General features: G+C 44.2%; 1 long non-coding RNA gene across 2 annotated transcripts in view; it reads right to left on the reverse strand.

Annotated features, from left to right (window-relative positions):
- LOC135313136 (uncharacterized) overlaps positions 1 to 19,550 on the reverse strand; it is a 51,045-nt gene extending 31,495 nt beyond the window's left edge. Inside the window, exons 1-4 of one of the 2 annotated variants that reach the window (XR_010372735.1) lie at positions 18,677 to 19,550; positions 16,321 to 16,612; positions 14,830 to 14,903; positions 3,773 to 4,690 (exon numbers count right to left, since the gene is read on the reverse strand). This is a non-coding gene — a long non-coding RNA (uncharacterized LOC135313136). Of the gene's footprint in view, positions 1 to 3,772; positions 4,691 to 14,829; positions 14,904 to 16,320; positions 16,613 to 18,676 lie in introns of those variants that run through there. The other variant, XR_010372734.1, reaches the window with a different exon arrangement.
- Positions 19,551 to 23,039: the final 3,489 nt, after the last annotated feature.

Raw genomic sequence — 23,039 nt, forward strand, 5'->3', positions numbered from 1 at the left:
CAGAGAGGGACGTGGGGGTTCTGGTTGATGGCAAGTTGAACATGAGCCAACAGTGTGCCCTGGCAGCCAAGAGGGCCAACCGTGCCCTGGGGTGCATCAAGCCCTGCATTGCAGCCGGTTGAGGAAGGGGATTGTCCTGCTCTGCTCTGCGCTGGTGCAGCCTCACCTCGAGTGCTGTGTGCAGTGTTGGGCACCACACTACATTAAGGATATAAAGCTACTAGAGAGTGTCCAGAGAAGGGCCACAAAGCTGGTGAAGGGTTTGGAGGGGAAACTCTATGAGGAGCAGCTAAAGTAACTTGATTTGTATAGCCCGGAGAAGAGGAGACTGAGGGCAGAGCTCATTGTGTTCTGCAGCTTCCTCACAAGGGGAGGAGGAGGGGCAGGCGCTGATCTCTTCTCCGTGATAACCAATGACAGGACCCGAGGGACTGGCAGGAAGATGTGCGGAGGAGGTTTAGGTTGAATACTAGGAAAAGGTTCTTCACCCAGAGGGTGGCGGAGCACTGGAACAGGCTCCGCAGGGAGGCAGTCATGTCACCAAGCCTGATGCTATTCAAGAAGCACTTGGACAATGCCCTCAGACACATGGTGTGAATTTCAGTGTTGTCCTGTGCAGGGACAGGAGTTGGACTCAATGATCCTTGCAGGTCTCTTCCAACTCAGGACATTCTATGATACTATGAAGTACATACACATGCTCCAGTAATAGAGGGCACAGGCTGTCTTGGTCCATGACACGAGGCACCAACAGCAGAGAACAGCAACAGAAGAAGCTGCAGAGAGTTGTACACTAGCACTGCCAAACCAGGCAGTGTGAAGTTAATTTAAAACAAGAAGTTTTTTAGTTACTGACACCCAACTTGCCCACTCTAATCCCGTCAAGTCAACTGATGGCTACCTCCCACTTTAACAGCTAGAACAGAATGACCCCTTTTGAAAGTCTCATGTCATTTGTGATGTTACCTGTCACTGAAAAGATGGAGAATACCACAGTTCTATTCCTAAAGCTATTGCCTCAGATGTGCAAGAGTTAAAATTCCTCAAAGTTCCTCTTTCAGCTAATGCTTTGTGGATTGCCTCTCCATGCCAGAGTGGCACTACAGCTCTGCTCACGATGCCAGTTTTACCCATCTCCTTTTTAATAAACAAAAAGCAACTGTAAAACCCAAATACTATGTAACCCAAATTTTAACTCATTACTCTGGTTAAAAAAAAAACTAAAAAACCATGATATAATAGGGGACAGAAAGAATGTCTAGAACATGATTATCAGAATTATAATAATTTAAACATTTTTCAGATGTTTTTAGTACTCTATAAAAAAATCAGGGCATTGTATATGGATTTTTAATCTCCTAATCATTTCTACTTTCCAGAAGAAGCTAATCCCTGTGACACTCCGTTGGATAAGACACTAAATTACAGACAAGCATGTGACACTACAGAGTAGGCAATTTAAAGCCTTTCTTTAAAAAAATCATCCTTGATTGAAGCATCTGTGATTTGGTTTATGCAGGTGATACTAAAAACAGTATCCTGATGAACGTACCTTCTGGCACAATTACTTATTTCAAAGAAACTTTGTGTCTGAACAGGGTTTCAAAAGGGATTGGGCAAAACAGGCATTTAAACCTTTGACTGATTCTTAAAAGACCATTTTTATCTATACTGAATTGAAATGCTGTTGAAAAAGAAAAAAAAGCCATTTCTCAAGCTAGAAGCATGTTTCCTGCTTAAAGAGGTCATATACACCAGAAAAAAAAAATCCCCTTTTTAAAATGTGGACGCTATATATACACCATACCTCTCGTTTCAATAACTGATTAAGCATGTGTTGAAGTGCTTTGTTTAAAGACATGCCTGTTTAGCAAAGGCAGAATTACCTTACTGAATTCAAGGGTGTGATGCTAAGTATGCTCTTCAATGCTTTGAAGAACTGCTTTCAATGGAGAATTTCAGAGCAAAAAGAAAAAGATGGTCTCTCCGAGTTCTTCAGTCGAACTGTATATGTGATTTCTGGTTTACTGGGAAAGACTTCATCTGCAGCACTGAACTTCTAACGAAGGAGGTCTGTAATTACCTCTTGGAGCTTGCCACTGTAAACACAACAGAACCCAAGAAGCTGCTTTGCAAATGAGGGTTAATGCAGCATATCATATACCATATAGGACCGGACAGCATTAAACAAAGGTTAATCCTCAGCAGCAAAAGATATTAAATGGACTTTCTTATTGAATACCCTAACAGCAAAGGGGGGAGAGAAAAAAGCATTGCCTCTCAGATACATAATTATCTGCAATGTATATGCAAATATCCAGAATTTGATGAGGTCTTTACTTTTCACCTTTAAGCACCACATTAGTAATTCATGAAGCCACTACTAACATTGTTAAGTGCAAGAAGCAGTGAAAATTAAGTACTAATGACTTCAAAGGTAGGGGGTCCATAAAATGAGTAGATACCTCTGAGGTCATCTGTACTATCTGAACATAAGTGATGGAAAACTGTGCGTCAGCTCCACATTTCTAAAAAAGAATTACTAATGCTGGTTATACAGACAGGAGGTGAGTTGCTATGAACAAAAGTTCACACCACCATTACCCACATATTTTCTGGTCTTAAAAACCCACCAGCTATGAGACAGCATTTCAATAAGGCCAGAGAAGCAAAATAACGCACTAGCAAGTAGTTCCCCCACTGTACTGGGAGGTGGGTTGACAAGTAAGAAAACTGTGACCACTTTGGTTTTGTAGCCATTCCTGAAGAGAGGAAGATGCAAGTGAGCTGCAGAATTATGTTTACATAGTCATTGGGCTTTTCAGGGCTACTCCTAAAGTCTAAGCCCTGGTTATTTGAAGAGTTAATCTGTGACAAACCACGCTGCAGCAAGTCAGTCAGCAACACGTCTGCGTTAAGTTGCTGCAAGCAATATGCTAGACTTTCAAGCTATCCAGTGGAGTATATATTGGATATAGCTATTATGGTAAGTTTAGTCCTGAGAACTAGCAATATAGTTTACGCAGTATTAAATAGCAAGTATTGAATTTACAACATAAAAATTACAGGGTTATTTTGAAGTGAATGATACATTAGTAAATTCAAATAGCTGCTCTCGGCATAACAGCAATCAAGCCTCCTATGAAGATGTTTCCGCAGAACTCATTTTCCACCTTACTGTGCTTTCAGTGTTTCAACCTAAAAAGAATATTGAAGAAAAATTAGTATAAATACCTTCAAGAAAGAGGAAAAATCAATAGGTCCAGTGTTTCCATGCTCTTGAATTATTTAAGTACTGTTTGACTTGCATCATTCCAATATACAGATATGTCAGAAGAGGTGCTGCTCTGGAACACCACAGCTCCTTTTGGTGTCGATTTGAATAGCCCCATGGAGTTGTAGCAATTTACACGCATGGAGCATTTGCTCTAGACCATGAATAGAGAGGGTCAGATTTGATTTTTAAAGTGGTATCTCCATGAAAGCGTGGGCTTGTAGACCAGAGGTGTATCTGGCTGCTTTGATTTTTGACAATGAGCATGAAGACTACTGGAATGTATATTTAGAATCAATACACTTCAGCCTTAGCATGGATGGGTGGTAAAGGCACATAAGGATGTGCATTAGAAATAGTGAAATCAGTTCATTAAAAAAAAAAGAGGGACAATAGGGGAAAAATTACATTTTCCAGAGTTATGGTACAGGTCTTTAAGAGGGTTCACAATGTAAAACAGATGAAATGACAAAAAATCCATATACAGATGCTGCACAATCAGATCAAATGGTATACATTTTATTACAAGCAAAAGAAACAGGTAGTTGCACTCTGCAACATACTGAGATTAACCATTCATTATGGGTTTGGCAGAAAATGAGAAGGCCAGGATAAAAGACTGCAGCCATCAGTGGCACTCCCTGAATTTAACAAAGTAAAACTCCTGTTCAGATGGAATGATGAAATTATTGAGGTCTGGGAAGCACAGGACTGAGAAAGCATAGATGATTTGTAACTGAGTGAGGATGCTGCCTTAGCGTGTGTCTCAGAGCTATGAATTCACCAGTCTCAGGCAGGAGAAGAACTGCTGACTATCAGCAAGAACACATCTCTCCCCAGACCAGGCAAGACACCGAAGGTACGTGGCAATCTCAGGGAGGAACATGGGGCCCTTTTAAGCATGGTACCATGGCCAGTGCACCAGGCTTTTACAGAGCTATTTCCTGCTTTATCAAGCGTACCTCAGACCTGCAAAGACTTGCCTGTTCTTTGCAAGATTCAGTCCAGTGTCCCCCACAGCTGCAGTGCCTGGATCTTGTCTATTTACTATCATGTCAGCCCAGCTTTCTATTCCTCCCAGAAATGGTGCAAATGCTGAAGATGTGGCATGGAAAAAATGATGCTGCCTAGCAGCTGGGGAGCTTTGCCTTTCAGCATGGCCCTGTACTCGAAAGAGCACTGCAAACAAAGGAATAACTCCCTGGCAGTCCAGCACAGCAAGTCCTTCCACCCACGGCAACAAACACATACATTGGGTGAAAGACGCTTGCTAACAAAATGCAGTTTTCCTCACCTGGGAGTATTTTGCAATAAGATCTTTCTTCAAGAGGGTCCTTCGACCTGCTCGCAATGGCAGGAGGAGAGGTACACTAAGAAAGTGGCATGCCATGGCTTCACTTGGGCCCATCGGTGCCCCTAAAAGAACAGTTACCACTGGAGATGTTAGGATATGTTAAAGAAATGCTTTAAGATAAGCTTTAAGAATGCATTAAGGGGCCAAACTGGCCCCTTACAGTCAGGACTAGCTGGAATTGCCAGAGTAGACAGCCAAGTTACCACAATCAATTCTTGTTTGAGTTGTAGTATGTTGCAGGACCAGCACTTACCCCTGAACCTGCGGAACAAGATTATAGCTGGCAAAACTGGAATCAAGAGATAGTCTGACATATACAGCAATACACTTGGCATAGAAATTATAAAAAACAACATTAAAATAAAAATTCTGGTGAGGCTGGAAATTATCAGAGTTGGATGTATAAGAGCCAGCCCTTAGTTACAGGGTTTTAAGTAGGTTGTATCATAATTGCTAACCCCAGGATTTCTTTTTCTGAGGCAGGTGGCTCTGCCTAGTGTAAGCCCCATGTTGTCACTCTGCTCCCAGCAAGTCTTGCTCAGAAAGCACAGGAAGATGTCTGCTCAGTGGTCTAGCTATGTGAATAGTGCCATGCTCCTGCCTTGGCCTCCTCACAAAAAGTGGATTTGTGACTATTTAAAATGGAAATACTGCTTTCCAGCATGAGAAGTCCACTTGTTGTTGGGGACCTTATGCAAAAGAGAAATAATATATATCAACATACATAAAACTGAAAGAAAAAACCCTTTGAGAAATGCACGTAGCCAGCTGGGGAACAACAACTGAGAAAGTTGTTATACAGTGGTTAATGAATTACCTTTTCCAGAGTGGTGGCAGCAGCTAAATTATCAATATCCAGGAAGTGGCTGATTACAGGAAATCCTAAAGGCAATACAACCACTTCAATGGAAGAGCCAACTGCATTGCTATTTTCAGACTCAAATCACTTCACATCAAGCCTTTGATTTCTGCATGCTTCTTTTGGACTTTGAAGGTCTCATTATACATGAAAACCTGAGCCCTGCAAATTTTTCTCTGCCTTGGAGAGTGAAAAGTGTTTAAACTGTGGTGGTAAAGGAGGAATAATAGGTAAATTAGTATAGCTAGTCCTGTACAGCCAGCCACAACTTACAGCCAGCAAGGTCCTGATGAATCCAAGAGATTGAAGCAATGTTAACTGGGAGAAAAAAAAAAACCCAGCCAAAACCCCACCCCAAACCCAAGAACTGAAACATGTCTTTACTGTGGCCTTATTTGTCTACAAAGCCCCATTTAGTCTGTCTCAACCAACACACCTAAACTTTTACTATCTATAGGGTTGTCTTGTTCCAGTCTATCTATTGTGTTCTATTAAAACAAATTTTAAAATCTCAAGGCAATGGCTGGCTCCTCATGTTCATTTTAAGTACACAATATCAAGCTTACCAATGTCAGCAGAAGCCTTCATAGTTCCCCTGTTATTTACAGTAATTTTATTTTTGTTGGATTTCTGGGAGAAGCTTTGAATAAGCAAGCCTGTACAAGACAAAAAAGCAGCCTGGATTTTTTCCATACCACTTTTCTATTCTTTCTCACCTTTCAAAGTTATTTTTAAAAATCCGTAATTTTAAAGATGGGATTTTCAGATAAATGGTAGCTAATTGATTATAATTGGTCCTCAAATTTTCTGTGGTACTAGAGTGCCTAACTGCAAATACCACTTTCAGATTACAGGTTTTTCACCTAGCTGAACACAGCTTCCTGAGAAACAGCCTACCTTTTGGGAAGTGAATCTGAGGGACTCAAATTCAGACATCTGAGGGACCAAGAAGCATCATATTAACTCATGCCTCAAAACAGATCTGTGCAAGGGAACTAGGGACAAACTGGAGTTCAGAGACCCCAGGAGAAAAAAAAGGCAAAGAAAGGCGTCTGGCCCTTTCAGGGGAAGCACTAGGTGAGATACCACCTGTCAGAACAAAAACAATGGAGATGCTGGGTTTTACTGGCTCGTGAAATCTCCACAGATAAAGTGGGGTTTATCAATGTTCAGGGGATGCCATACATTTTCTCTGAGAATCAGCAATTACTTTGCCCAGAAACCTGTAGTTTTTAAAATAATGTTTCTGCCTTGCATTTTGGTATTCAAATACATTGACATTCAGTATTTTCTTGGGGTGCAGCACAACCCAGCACTCGCCAACCTTCTCAATCTGAAAAGTGGGTTTTGGCATTAGGAAGGGATAGGCGAGTGCACACATCCCAACCCCAATTCCTATTTTTTCTAGGAGAGCCTTTGAATTTTTATAATTATTAAGACTGGAAAACTGAAAAAATCAACAGCTTGTTTCTTAATATAGATATGCAGGAGAGAATCATCTTACCCAACACTGAATGGCTTAAAGTCAGGCATCTAGGCTAAACTAGTTATTTTAAAGAAATCAAGCGTCTCTCACAGACAACCCACTCTATCACATCAGAGGGAGCTTAAACCATTATTTAGACACTTGCCCCACAGATGGGTAAGTTAATCCTTCTCCAGAATTCCTGCTTTTCATAACCTAGCCTTTGATTTTCTGCCATAGTTGAAACCACAAAACGGTAGTAACAACCTTCTATTTACAATTGATGCATTTCAGCTCCAAAAGAGTACCTGTGTGAGTTTCAACAGAAGCAGCTTCCCTCACTCTTCTGCACAGAAGGAGATGCTGGTTTCTTCCAAGAGTAGAATTATGAAGAATTTTTAATGCTGACAGTGTGACCTAATCACCTTGAGTATTTTGAAAGAAATATATAAGGAGACTGCACACGTGCCATAACTACATCACTACTAATCAAAAGCATCCTGAGCATTTTACAGTGTTTGTTAATGAAGTGAGAGACAGAACCATGTCAGTCTATTGTATCAGCTATCTGCAGGATGGAGCGCAGCAGTAAACCCATGTTATAACAAGTGGCCAGGAGAAGCATCTCTATAGCTGGTCTTTCGCGGCTCATCCTTTTTCACAGCATCAGAGTGAAAGCAGTTCAAAACATGCTCAGAACTGGTAACAGAAGACTGATGAATGAATCTGAATGAACTCCCTACAGACCTAAAACATAGAATTGATTGTAAAAACAATGAATTTGTGTTTGGTCCAACAGTCTCTCTCACACCCTTGATTTCCCAGAGTGTGTCCCAGAGATTAGCCTGCGCCCAGTGCTGCAGACCATGTGGAGTTGTTCTTTCCCCTCCAAAAAACTAGCAACTCTCCAGAATGACTCCAGTAGATTTAGCAACACATGGAGGCAGTGACAGACCTCCACAGTGGTCCAGCTTTCCTGCACAAAGGTGGTAAGAAATGGACTAATAGAAAACCTGTAACACAGAACTCCCTGTTAAAAAAGCTAGCAGATGGCAATTCAGAGGAGGAATTCCTGGAGAAAGAGAAACAATGAGAAGTAAATCACAAAAAGGTCAGCACAAGAGCTCAATTCATGACCTTTATAAAGCCCTTTGTGCACACAAAGCCCAGCTGTACTTTTTGGTTCAGACTGAACAGAATTTCTTTATGGCTTTCAACCCTGCAGGTGCAGATGAGTAGACAGAGGGTCAGGGACAACAGCAGCACTCATGGACTAACCAGAGACTGGTTAAGACCTCTGGCTCTTACTTCAGTTTAGCCCTCACTTGAGGTTTGTGCCTCACATGGTGCTTCCAGCTGTGTGTGGGAACCCTATTATGTAGGTCTGGAGGTCAAAAACTGGGTGTTTCCCAAAAGTGAAAGACAGACAAGCTGTGTGCTAGCCCAATTCCTCCCTGCTAGCTACAGCAGCTGGCAAGCCTGCCACTTGTGTGCCACAGACCCCAGTGGTGGTGGCACCAGCCAGGAGGTGCTGTGAAAGGCCAGCTCAGACATTGTTCCTGGACATACCTCCTTTCACTTCTAGTGCCCTTGGTCCTCATTCACTGCAAAAGTCTTTTGTAAGGGACAGATGGGTTGACCCTGGCTCCCTTATGTTGATCATCTAATGAGCATGAGGGAAGCATTTTTCCCCTCCATCCTTTAGACAGAAGATACATGGTCCAAGCCGCCTCTGTTCCTGGTTTGCCTGCATGCATGGAGAAATTAAGTCCCACAATACAAGTCCAAGGCACAGGGGAAGGATCTGATGACCCTTTGTCACTACAGCTGACAGAAATGGCCCTTAAAACACCAAACCAGCTGGGAGAAACATTCACTTCCCCTTGGAATGGCAATATTCACTGACCTGAAAAAAAAACCTCAGCCTTCTCCCCACCAACCCCACCCAAACATACACAGTACAGCTCCAATTACCCAAATGCTTCAAGGGAGATCCAAAATACCAATTAGATTTGGAAACAATTCACTTAGGCTTTAAAGACTGCCTCAGACACCCACAGCCCTAGCACACATACTTCAATGCCTCTTGGCTGGCTCTCCAGGTTTTGCAGGCAGCAAGGCTGTGCTCTGGGACCAGTAAACAGAAAGCGCAGATCAGAATATTCCCTGTGGCCAGTTGGCTCTGATAACAAGCGGGTGTTCATGCAAGCAATGCCAAGACAACGGTAAGGAGATGCCAGACATCTGGCTTAGTAGTACAGCATAGTGATCATAGTTGTCTCCTACATTCACCTATCCAATCTATCTAGCTAGATTCACCTAACTGGTGAACAGATCAGCAAAGTATCTCTCCCTATAGCAGGCACTCTTTGCTCTCAAAAGCATACTGAGCCTCATACAACTAATGCTGTGGACCAGCACAGAGCTATTTGTAAAAAGAAAAAGAACAGAACTCACCACAGACTTATTTTGCATGCAAAATAACATGTTACACTGAACCATTTGTTTTGAAAACATGCAGCTAACCACAGAATAGCTCACCAAGCCCAACAGCCCTCATTATGTTATTAGTATGGTGCTGTTCATCTACTTCCCCCTGCTTTAACTAGGTCTGTTATCAACAGTACTGACAACAGGATGATTTCTTACATATAAACATACTGTCTTGCAGTCACCACATGCCGTTTTCCTTTGGGCAAGTATACATTACAACTTTTAAGAGACTGAAGCATAACTAAGTTTCATAGGGGCACAATTCTTTTAAGACAATAACACTTCCCTTTCTAATTAGGACTATTTTATCTATATATGTATGTATTTAAAAAAAAAAAGGCAAGCATTGTTTCATGAAAAAAAGCGCCCTCTATAGATAGACCTTGTATTAAGGAGAATTTCACTGGGTGAAATTGTACAGGTTCAGGAAAGATTTCCAGTGAAATGAGTATTTGACTACAGGGAACAATTTGAGAGGCCTTTGTCCCTGCTACAGAGCTAAATGGAACATCCTGTGTGTAATGCTAGACTTGGCTAATGGGTACAGCACCAGATTCAGGCTCAGCTGAAGCTGGCACATAGGCAGCAGAGACTAGCAGCCTTCCACAGTGACTTTGGGGTGACCAGGATGATGTAACCACAGCCAGGAAGCTGGGCTGCAGTCATCCTCCTGGCAAGCAGAGGCTGGACAGACGGCCACAAAAAAAATGAACAGAAGAGCCAAGGCACTTGAAAGGACCAGGCAGTTGCTGGCCAGGCATTTGCTGAATAGTCAGCAATGACTGAATTAATAATTTAGCTATGTAGCCTGGGGCTGAGTGGACTGTCAGTGAGCTGTACAGCTTGGGTTGTTTCGGTTCCCCCAGCCCCTGCCCCAGAAGCTACTGTATTTCATTCAGGAATGTTTGTTGATCTTGACAACATTTATTGAAGGAAAAGGAAAACCATGAAATATGTTATCATGTGAAAGGATTTCGTATTTTATTAACAACAGAAAAATGCATCATGAATTTGCATCATGACCTTTTAAATGGAAAGTGGTTTTATTTTATATGTGCATTTAGACAGTCTGAAGTATAGGAGTTAAATCCAGAAGGGGACATCTAACAAACACATCCACAGTAGGACTGTCACCTCTGAGGAGAGACTCGGGTGCCTCAACAGTTTCAGTAGGTAATGCTATACGCTATCAAAATTTGTGAGCACATTCTAATTCTGACAAAGCTTTAACTACGTCTTCCACAAGTTACATGCCTCTAAAACCCATCACTCAGGCGTGGTTATAAAGCATGGAAGATAAAAGGACTCTACAAATGACTGCTCTTACACAAGATTTTTCTTAAGTATAGGCATACACACTTGTTTGATCCATGCCATGAAACACAACTCCACATTCACTGCAACTTTTCTTACATCTCTGACCACGTGCACAGACGCAAACACAACCTTGGTATTTCACTCCAAAAGCAGAAGTCATGAACAGCAGCAAACTGACATTGTTGGTTTTGTTGTGGGTGGGGAATTTTTTTGGTGGTTTGTGTTATTTTGTGGTGGCTTGGGTTTGTTTTTTTTTCTTTTAATCTAACTGCTTGAGGAAAACATTTGAAGGTATCTGTTACTCTTCAGTAAGGAGGCAGCAGTAACCTAACAGTAAAACACATTCTACCATCCAGTTGGGAATTCTATGTTAAGAGGAAAATCCCTCAAAGATTGAAACACTAGAACTGAAATACTTATTCAGAGAGACTGCAGCAAAACTTCACAGGAACCATAGCCAGTTTAAGGGACTGTACGTGCCACTCGAATCCAGCGCACCCTGGCTGGACTACATCTCCTACAGTCACAAGCTTTCTTCCTGCACTGGAGAATAACATTTTTGGCTTGTCATCTAAACACACCCTGCAGCCTAATGCATTGCAAGCCCCTTCCTAGTAGTAGAGCCGCATCAAGCCATTACCTGTGTTGTACTTTGGAGCTGGAGCCCTAGCTATTTTCGTATGCTAAAAAAAACCCAAACCAAGTACAAAGAAGGGAAGTTCGTGGAAAAAAATATTATAAGCCAAAACAGGCTTCAGCCAGGTTATTGTTTCCCTCCTTTATCTATTGCAGCAAATACCAGATGAGATTTGATGTACCCTTCATAGGCAGCCTTGTGAAACCTTCAAGTGCTGTACATAGTAAGTCCACTGCTGAGATTGTGATCAAAAACCCTAATACGGGACAAATGTCAAAGTGAGAAAAGAGCTAGGAAATGTTAATAGCATGCCTTTAATCGCATGCTGGCTTTTCATCACAAGGCAAACGGCTTGCTAGAGCTTCAGTTGTACTACCATAACAGTTTGCTGAAATGAATGTAGCAGCATTGTTAACGCTGAGCTACTATTATGTCCTTAAGTGTGCATGACTTACTTTTAACAGAACAGTTCAGTTCACATTTGTTACACAGACAATAGCAGCACTTTCGAAGAGGGTATAAAACTTTCAAATCTCTAGAGACATGCTCAATGTGACAGCAATTCACGGGTTGTTCAAAGCTCCCTTTCAACAGAAAATACCTTCTTGCACTAATGCAAGCCCCCCCTTCCCACTCCCTCCCCCCCCGCCTTTTATAACATAGTTGTTCCATTCATAAACTGGAAGTTGAAGTAATAGCGAAAATTTTACAATCACTCCTAAAAATATATGAAGAAAATCTAAAACCATCTCAAAGTTAATCCATTTAAGCTGCAAATATACCTAGAGAGCATGAATTTCACTGGGCAAGAAAATAGCATCATCTGTTGATGTGCAACAGCCCATTGTTTACTCAAGGCAGACAGAGGGAGCTGTTGCTATTCAAACGAGAGATGCTCTTGGACAGACACACATGATGATATATAATCAAGTAGTTTGAAAGATGACTGGCACCAAAGACCTCATTTACTAAGGTCAAACAGAAAATGCATCTGTAATTCTCCCCATTTGCTTGTGTAGTTTTCATCTTCTCTTGCAAAAAAAAAAACCCACCACCAACAGTAATGCAAAACTGTTGCACAACATTAAAAGTTTTTCAAGCCTGCCTCAGTTACAGTCCATTAGCAAAGCCAAGTAGATTTGAAAGCATTTATCCCCAGATATGCCTTATACCAGTGTAAAGGGAGCACTTACTACAGACCAGCAGAGTGGGTTGCAGACTGAAAGGACCAAGGGGAACATCACATGCTGCCTCAGGGCACCATGGACCCACGTTCAATTCACTGCTGCAGGCTTACAACATGACCCTGGCCAAATCACTTAGCTCCAGTCACCCTACTTGCAATAGCCTATTGCCTCCCAGCACTGCTGGTAGCAGTTCTAGGTAGGACCCAGCTCTAGTTTTCCAGCTCAGGCTATTTTCCCAGTGACCCATCTAAAGGCTGGCATCTAAATTGTTGAGGAAAAAAGGTTGTCCTCAAAGCCTAGGAACAGGAAACTATGAGGACCTCTTCTGGATCAGACTGAAGTCCAGCTAACTAATGTCTACTATCTAGCAATTGTTTAGAGCAACAGTCAACACAGATCTTGGCCCCCATCACATCCTTCCACTTTGAGAGATGAGTGTTCCCAAGGAAGATTTTTATCTAGAGCATTAACTGCATTAATGGGTATGCAACATGTTCATTAACTTGACTAAACCTTTCTGAAGTTTTACTAATACCCTCCATAGCATTCTCTGGCAGTGAGGTCCACAGGTTAGTTAAGCACTGCAAGGAAAATTTAATTTTAAACTCTCCACTCAACAACTTTATTTGCTGCCTCATTTTCTTTTTGTGAGAAGTTTCTTAACAGCTCTTACTCTCCACCCCACATACAGAAACAAAACCCCTGTCCAATTATCAGCTATGACACTAAACACTAGCCATCTCTGCTGTCATCCCAGGACAGGGTTCACTGCAAAATGGAGGAGAAAGTCAACACCTTGGAAATGCAGCCAGCAGACTCGCACTGAAATCACTAAACCCTGCAATTGCTCAGCGTATTTGGCCAGCAATAGGCTAGGTGCACAACTCTGTTTCCTCTGCACTTTTTCACTTTTACTTTCTAGCAGCTTCATTCAATACAGTAACATTCCCTCATGCGCTGTAGCAATGTCCTCGGCCTCAAAAATTGTGTCAAGATTAGCTACAATTAGCTTAAACTGGGTATCTGAAGACCTTTTGTTAGAAGGATCCATAGCAAATAGTCTGCAATCCTCTTAAAGCAGGGGTCTCAACTCTGAATAGAAAATTTTAGGAATACAGAAAACGTGCCAAAATATTATCCTGCTATATTGCTTTTGCTCATATTGGAAAGAGCATTGTGCTGCATGAAGTGAGCTTTAGTTCACTATTTCCTAAAAAAAAAAAAACAACTCACAAAAATTAATGGCATTTTATCTAGAGCTGGGTAAAACACCCAATAAAACAAGAAAGCACAGGAAGCCGGCCTGACTTTCTGATCCATTGCCAGCACCATATCCTTGCTAGGATTTGCTCTGTTACAAGCAGCAAAGCAAGAGGACAATAAGAGGGCAGAGACGGTTTACTGCGTTTAGAAGACATCCTTTGGAGGATTACGAGAGAGACTATTCGTTTTTGCCACATCTCAGCTTTAACAGAGATGGCATCCCAGTAATTAAACAAGGAACACTATTGCATGTTCCTATGGAATTTAATGACCAATATCTACTAAATACACAGGCTTGCCCTGAACTTCATGATGAAGTCCTTCAGGTGGGACTCCCCAGAGTACTCAGTATTCCCCACCTTGTTGCAGCCAGTGGCATAAAAAATCCTGACATAAGGACTGAGTTCAGCAATGCAACATCCCAGCTGCTTTTTCTCCTACCTTTTAATTTGTCTCCCTACTGCCACAGATTTTAATTGGCATCAGTCAGGTTGTTAAACCCCATCTCGTGTAAGTACATGGAAGAAACACGTGTCATTGTTCTGAGCAAAACCTGAAGATATCCTCTCCACAGAGGGGATTCATTTTCAGAATAGAGTCCAAAATTGTACTTTCTATCTTATTTAATACTTTGATTTATATACTCATTAGTATGGGGAAATAGCTCCTATTAAAACTATTAAAGATAATTTTTGCAATAATATCAAAGGATATTAGTAGGTGTAATGATAGTACTAACGATAAAAATTAATAACCATTCATTATTTTTAATCATATGTACAGTTGAAATGAATAATCAGGAAAATAAACAAGACATTTTATATGAACCTAAAACTAAGGGGATGTGAAAACACTGTAAATTACACTCTAAGTTCTCAGCTATCTACTCAAAGTTTAATGTTGCACTTTTGCAGACAGGAAAGTATTCTGCAGGTAGGCCAGGAACCAGCAAGCAGCACGTCAAGCAAACGCACACTCACCTCTTCCATACCTGCAACCTTTGAGGCCTCACTCCGACACATCCAGGATAATGGAGGCATTTGGCATCTTACTCCTAGATATATATGAAAGATCACAGGATTGGGATGTTATTAATGCTGAAAAGCACCAATAACATTTCTTCCCTTAATCCCTACAGCTGTTCCTTTACCATCCCATTGGCCATGTCTGTTCTGATCATTAGCTCTTTAGCATGCTGCTATTTCTCACTCACAGGGAGGACAGCACAGCCAATGCCTCTACAGACTTCAGCAACAACACATCTTGGGCTCAAGCTCAGTCATCAGCACAAGCAATCAAAAGAAATACCCATGCGGCTTTGCAGGAGTCATTTAGCGGTCTCAGTCTGAACAGCGCCTACCCAAGCTGGGCTTCGCACAGCAACTGTCAGCAATGCATGTGAGGAGGCTGGGCTGACTTAAAGTGAGAACTCTCCTGCCAGACTGACATACGTGTCAGTTGATTCTTCCAACTGTGTTCCCTTCCAGTTACCAACAGCTTCAAAAAGTACTAACTTGCACTACTCGTTTTGGATTTCAAGCATGCAAGACCAACACCCAACAAATAAGATATCATACTTCCCATCATTCCTTCAAAGCTCTGAAAACACAGCTCATGCTAAGCACCAGCTTCAAAGTACATAGTTAAATGATACTTGCACCTTTTGGTCTTAAAGGTGGAAAGATTTCTTCTTCTCTTGGAAGGAGGACCATCATTCAGGTTTTGTTTAAGGACAAAGGGGCAGGTGTGAAATAAAGCAAGAAATAGACCCCTTAACTGATCAAGTTATTTTGAACAATAGAACTGTGATTTTGTTTTTCATTACAGGTTACCTTAAAGGTTTTGCAAGAGCTTTTGCTAGATATTAAATTCCCTAGTGAAAGTTACAACAGCCATTTGAAAATTGAAGCGATTTTATCTTCAGAATCAAATGTAAGCTTCACTGCTGTCAAAAGCTCTGTGCTCGTGTCATCTAAACCACGTCCTATCTTAATTCTGAAATAAATGATACAGCTTTCAGTCTGCAGACAGGCTGCATTTTTGAAAGTTTCACTGCTCCAAAGCTTCAGTGGCTACACTGTTCCACAGTCTCAGTAAAAGGGGGGAAAGTACAGGTCACATGGGACTTTTTCAAGAAACATGCTTTTGCCTTCTCCTCAGATAAGGTTCCAGGAGAGTAAAAATCAGTGCCAGCAAAAGGCTACCAGAAGTGAGCACTGCATGCTCATAAAAGCCCTTCTCTCCAGCTGATGAACTGAAGTCCCACACACTAGCTGTCACCTCAGTGGCTGGTTGTCCCATGCAAACCTTTTCAAACTTGGACAAGGCAACCAAAAGTCCCAGCTGATCCCATAACAAGACTTTCCACACTAGGAATTGCAGAAGTAGTTCCCAAAAGCAGAATTTGCTTCCTAGGCCACTGGAAAGGACAACTTAAAGCTAATTTCTATTATCTTGTCAGCCTAACTCACCTGAGGTCAGAGGAGCAGTTTCAGTAAAGTTGCCCACATCTCCCTCCACACCCTTGGCAGTTTTAGAGGACAATCAGAGCCCCTTGCCAACAGTGGCCACACTGCCCCATGTCAGTAAAAGCTTTTCATCAGCGGGGAAAAGCCCACATATCTCCTTATTTCACTTCTGCATTCCGCCAGAAAGGTGATCATCCAGTCCTCATACACCTGTCAGTCTGGCACACAGCAATTTGTGCAGGGCAGTTGCCATGAAGTCTGTGTCCTGTCCTTGGTGGAGACAAGTCCTCACCATCTGGAGAAAAATCAGAGGCAGGAGAGGCAATATAGGTCCTGCTCCAGCTCATCAGAAACACAAATGGACTGTTGGTTTGGCAGTTAGAGGATCACAGAAGACACAACCCTTTTTCTGTGTGTACAGAGGCTTTTTATTTCATGCAGCTAATGGATTTAGAAGATTTTCCCCTCCTGTTTGCTTACCTGCAAAACTTGTACTCTTACAACTATACCGAGTGAGTTCATAAAGATCAGTGCTGCCCGAAGAGCACACAGAGATGCTGGAGCAGCCAGTTACAGAGCACTGTTGTCACAGAGGTACACCAAACAAAGGACAAGCTCAAACAACTCTTTCATGAAAAACAGCCAAAACCACAACAAAAAACAATGAGAAACAGGGGTAAACTGAACTCAATCAGCCCTACAGTAACATTTAACACATGACAGGCTCAAGTTGTCAGTCAGGGTATTATTACTGCACGTTTACACACGACAACGACGGTCCAAAGTGCGCACACCCACACTGACTCCCTCACAAAAGGAGCTCTCTCCCTCTCCGGGGCACCCAGAAGGTGTAACCGCTCGCCCCTGGGGGTGGGGGGTTTCACTGAAGGATGTATCCAGAAGGAATCACTCACCCAGAAGCAGGCGAGGGGCTCAGTCCCGGGACATTCCCTCAGGCACCGACCCGGCCCAAGGGCAGAAGCTCCGAGCACAGCCCCGCTGCCCCAAGCCGGCCGCTCCGAGGGGGCTCTGGCCGCGCTCCATTTGTACCCCGGGTCAGGTCCAAGCTGTGCCACAACTGGTCATGGTCCAGAAGCTTCTCTGAACCGCGGCGCCTCATGGGCTGCGGGCCTGCTGCTGCTGGGGGTTTCGCCTCTCCTCCCTCCCCTCCTGAAGGGTGCACGGGCTGGGGGCAGGGGGGCACAGCAAAGCACAAAGGGCGGGAAAACGAAGAGCCAGCGATCACTGTGCCAAAAAGCCCTGACTGGGGAGGGGAAGGGCAGGCAGGAGGAGAGTGTACTTGCCACAGTGTCAATTATTATACAGGATTATTATATTATTTTATATAATTATTATATTATATAATATTATATTATATAATATATTATATATTATATTATATATAATATAATATATAATAGTATTATATAATATAATATTATATTATATAATATTATATTAATTATTATACAGGCTGCCCAATAGGTGGTGGAGTCACCATCCCTAGAAGTGTTCAAAAAAACATGTAGATGTGGCACTTCAGGGCATGGTTTAGGAGGCACGGTGGTGCTGGGTTGACAGTTGGACTTGACAATCTTAGAAGTCTTTTCCAATCTTAATGTTTCTGTGATTCTACAACTTGCAGAGGAATGATATGCAAACAAGTACATGTTAATCCAAAAAAACCCTCAAGCTACACAGCTCAGTTCATTAAACTGGTTCCTCAACTCAGTGGAGGAAAGAGCCTTTAAGGCCTGTTATAGACTAGGACTAACTGAGGCTCTCAAAGCTGAGGCACCCCAGGCTGACTTGCCACAGAGCCCAGGGCAGCCATCCAGGCTCCCCAGGGCACAGCACACCCAAGCCCTCACCAAATCCTGTCACTGTCTGGACCCATTTTCTCAATAAGCTATTGCAACTAAACAGTTAACCACTGCTGGTGAAGCAGAGATATAACCTGCCTTTATCTACAGCAGGTAGTTAACCTACTGCATTTAACCTCCCTTCAAGCCTCAATCCATCAGAAGTTTTAGGGTGCAGGAAGCACCACAGAACCCTGCACAGCTGCAACCTGATAACAGCCTCCTACACCACTTGCAATTTAACCTAATGCTACAGACCATCCCCAAGTAATCCCATGATGGGAAACAAACTAAAAACAAGCACCCCACATACATCAACCTCATAGATGTAGCCCAAGTCCCCCAGCAACCAAGCAGTGGAAGCAGAGCTGAGCAAGAGGCAACAGCAGGTTCAGCCAAAAGTCCAACAAACAAAAAGCAAACACAAGCTGACAAAACTGAGATATCCAGAGGAGGACACCAAACTTACAAAGGACAAGAGCTATATAAAGACCTACCCACAGACAGGAAAAGAATAGCTCCTCAGATGAAGGTTAATGGTGGTGGGAGGGACCCAGGTGAGGCTGCTCAGAGCAATTAGGGCCTGTAAGGGCCCTCAGGCCTGCTCCCCATTGCTGCCCAAAAACAGGTGGTCTCCCTGGGAGAAACAGAGTTAGATCAGACACATAGTTTGGACAAAATCCCTTACTTTTTGGGGTGTCTTCCCCCACATTCCATGCATAGTTCAGGGAGAGACAGTCAGCTTCTAAGGCATCTTACCTTCCACAAACAGTCAGGGAGGAGATGTCCCAGAGGACTGGAGGAAGGCAAATGTTACCCCTATCTACAAGAAGGGCTCGAGGGAGGATCCGGGTAACTATAGGCCCACCAGCCTTACTTCAATCCCTGGGAAAGTTATGGAACAAATCCTCCTGGGGGCCATCACAAGTCAACTGAAGCATGTGATTGGGAAAAGCCAACATGGCTTCACTAAAGGCAGATCGTGCTTGACAAACCTGGTGGCCTTCTATGACAAAGTGACTTGCCTGGTTGACATGTTGCGGGCGGTGGACATTGTCTACCTGGACTTCTCCAAGGCCTTTGATACGGTCCCCCACAGCCTCCTCCTGGAGAAATTAATATGATATGGCCTAGACAAGTGGTCTGTGCAGTGGGTGGGGAACTGGCTGACAGGCCGCACCCACAGGGGGGTAGTAAATAGCTCTTTCTCAAACTGGCAACCTGTCACTAGTGGAGTCCCCCAGGGATCGATATTGGGCCCAATGTTGTTCAACATCTTTATAAGTGATCTGGATACTGGCATCAAGTGTAGCCTGATGAAGTTCGCTGATGACACCAAGTTGAGTGGGGAAGTAGACGCTCCAGAAGGGAGATCTGGATAGGCTGGAAGAGTGGGCCAGCAAGAACCTTATGAATTTCAACAAGGAGAAGTGTAAGGTCATGCACCTGGGAAAACATAATCCGGGAGTGCAGCACAGACTGGGATCCACCTGGCTGGAGAGCAGCTCTGTGGAAAGGGACCTGGGGGTCCTGGTGGACAGAAAGCTCAACATGAGCGAACAGTGGCTGCTGCGGCCAAGAAGGCCAACAGGATGCTGGGTTGCATCAAAAAGGGCATCGCCAGCAGAGAGAAAGAAGTCATTATCCCCCTCTACTCAGCGCTTGTCAGGCCACACCTGGAGTCCTGTGTACAGTTCTGGTCCCCGCTGTACAAAAAGGATGTGGACAGGCTGGAAGGGGTCCAGATGGGGCCACCAAGATGATCAAAGGACTGGGAAGCTGCCAGATGAGGATAGGCTGGGAGAGCTGGGTTTGTTCAGCCTTGAGAAAAGGAGGCTCAGAGGGGATCTCATCACCATGTACCAGTACTTAAGGGGCAGCTACAAAGAAGATGGAGACTCCCTTTTCACAAGGAGTCACATGGAAAGGACGAGGGGGAATGGACACAAGTTGCTCTTGGGGAGATTCCGATTGGACACGAGAGGGAAATTTTTCACAGTGAGAACAGCCACCCATTGGAATAATCTCCCCAGGGAAGTGGTTGACTTGGCCACGTTGGATGCCTTCAAGAGTCATCTGGACAGGGTGCTGGGCCATCTTGTTTAGACTCTGCTCTTCCTAGAAAGGTTGGACTAGATGATCCCTGAGGTCCCTTCCAACCTGGGATTCTGTGATTCTGTGATTCTGAGATCTTCCAAAGTCAAGAGAGTCAGATCAATGCCCAGAGTTAGGGAGGAGGGATGAGAACTGGAGGCCCTGATCTTCATTTGAAGGGTTTTGTCTAAACCCCTGTCCAGTCAGCCTACAAAGTAACAAAGCACTAACAAAGAAGGTGGCAGATGTGACACTCTGTGGCATTACAAATAACTACCCCTCTCCCTTAAAAGTAAGTTAGAAGTCACTTTTACACCCAGGCTTCTTGCTTCCTCTTCAGTGATCAGCACCTGTCTGTACCGAAGGACTAGTGGGGAGGTTTGCTCCTTCCCATGCCTGCTGTGCAGGCAGTGGTGAGGCAGCAGCCAGGAACAGAGAAACTGGTGGCCACTGAAGCCCTGAAGCCCCCGAGACAGCTCCAGGGAAAGGAGGGGACAGTCCAGCCTGGGATTTATTAGCCACGATGCTAGGCTGGTGGCATCTTGCAATGCCAAATTGGGAGGGCCCCAGCCTTCACTCCCCCGCAGACCTCCTTTATCAATGGCTGTGGCTGGAGGCCTGGCTTTCACGAACAGGACTTCCCTTTTCTCCTGGTGCTTGATCCAGCTGAGAGTTGCAGGAGGCTTTAAGTCATGTCTGTCCTTCAGGCACATTGAAAGAAGCAGATAATGTGTGGTTCCTCCATATATCCATATAGCTGTGCACAAATTTTGTTGCAGAAAAGAGACACTAAAGTAATACCAGGGAGCTCCTTGTGCTTCTCTTTGTTTTTCTCTTTCTCCTCACTTAATATTTTTTCACTTATGAGATTTCTGTGCACCCAACCTTGTGCAACCAAAGAAATTGCAGTTCCCAACATATCCAAGTGCTTTGGCCACTGACAGACCCAGGACTGAACCAGCTCCTCCATCCCTGGGGAGAAAGGCACTTTTTAGCGACAAAACAGCCAAACAGCATCTTCGATTTCACGTTACACAGTTTCTGTATTTATTAACTAACTATTAAATGTTTAATAATGAAACAATATTTGTAAACTAATAATTCATTATTATTTAAATACTTGTAAATTGATTATTCAACAGGTACTCAGTATAACTATGATACTTATAATCAAGTGATGGCAGCAATTTATTTACAAGCAAGTCAAGAGCCCCCCTGGTGCTGCAGTGAGCAGAAGCCACACTCCCACCCCCCCACCGAAGGTGGCAGGACCAGGCAGGACCAGGCAGCACCCTGGTAGTCGCCTGCACAGACCCTTCCCCCTCGGCATCGGGCAGGGGGTGGCCACAAGGGGGGTGGGAGCAGCCGTGGGCTCATTCCCAAGGGGTCGGGCCCCGGCGCGGCTCTGGCACAGCTGCGAGTCCCTCCGGCTCTTGCTCCTGCCAGCGGCCAAGCCATGGCCCAGTGCCAAGCACCAGCCCCTTCGGCTCTGCCCGCAGTCACCTCCCCAGCGAGGAGCCCATGCTGGGGTAGAGTCTGGCAAGGCAGAGGGACAGCAGTGGATCACGGTTTCACCTGCCCCTGGGGCCAGGACGAAGCCACCCATGTGGTCAGGACCTACCTCAGACATCCTCTGGCCTCAGCATTGGGAGGGACGTGGCCTTCAGCAAGTGCGAAGGGGGCTTCAGCGATGGAGAGTCAGGCCCCGAGTGCTGCTCCGGTCTTGCTCTTGCTCCAGCTCAGCCTGGTACCTGGTTTCCTGCAGGCAGCATCCATCGTGGGCAAACCAGCTTCAACCTGGGGAAGATTAACTTATTCCCAATTAAAATAAAAATGCAATCACTAATTCACCCAGTATGAAACAAAGACAGTCGTTACACCAATGCCTTTCACCCTCCCCTGGCCCCACTCCCCAGCCCAGGCTCTCCCCTTGGGCACACGCACCAGGTCAGGGTCAGGTGGAGGGGGGGGTGTGTGTGTGACCTGAGCCCTGGCTTGCCTTCACTGGAGGAGACCTTCTTCACTGCTGCGTCTTGGCGTATGTAGGTCTGCGCTGCTTTCCCTTGCCTAGCAGATGGGTGCCGCAGCCTAGTGCTGGGTGCTTGAGATGGCACAGCTGGAGGAGGCAGCTCTTGGCTGGGAGCCGGGCACTGGCTGGAGGAGCAGCAGCTGCTGCAGGCTGGTGTGCCTTGCAGGGTGCGCCTAGTCTTGCCATGGTGGCCGGGCAGTTCTAGGCTCAGTGCTGGCTGCATGGGGCAGGTTGTGCCCTGTGTGATAAGACCTTAGTGGAGCTGGTCACAGTGAGCACCAAAAGTATGTGACAGTGCCCCAGGTAGAGCTACAGGTGTGCAGGGGATGCTGGTGGCCACGGGCCTACCCTGGGGTGGTCCCTGACTTAACACTTCTTACACAAGTTGGTGTGATGCTCTGAGGATGCCACAGGATTCTGCTGGAGCATGGTGTGGCTTACCCTTGTGCAACAAAAATAGCTTTAAGAACCAGCTCACCATGACAGGTTACTCCTGCCCTTAAGCCATGTATGAATCCTTGGGAAATGACAGTAATTGGCCTGATCTGGTGTGGAGAAGAGCTGTAGATCAGGCTCGGTGGCCCTGGCTGCAGAAACATGGGAACGAACAGTGAAACCACTAGTCTCCTCTAAAAGAAAAAAAATATGCATGAATATTAATGTGTGTTTGATTTTTTTATAGGTACTGCTTGCTTCCTGTTGTGACTTTCCAGTACTGTTAAAAATAATATGATGCT

This window comes from Phalacrocorax carbo, chromosome 4, assembly GCF_963921805.1.
Source record: "Phalacrocorax carbo chromosome 4, bPhaCar2.1, whole genome shotgun sequence".
NCBI lineage: Eukaryota > Metazoa > Chordata > Aves > Suliformes > Phalacrocoracidae > Phalacrocorax > Phalacrocorax carbo.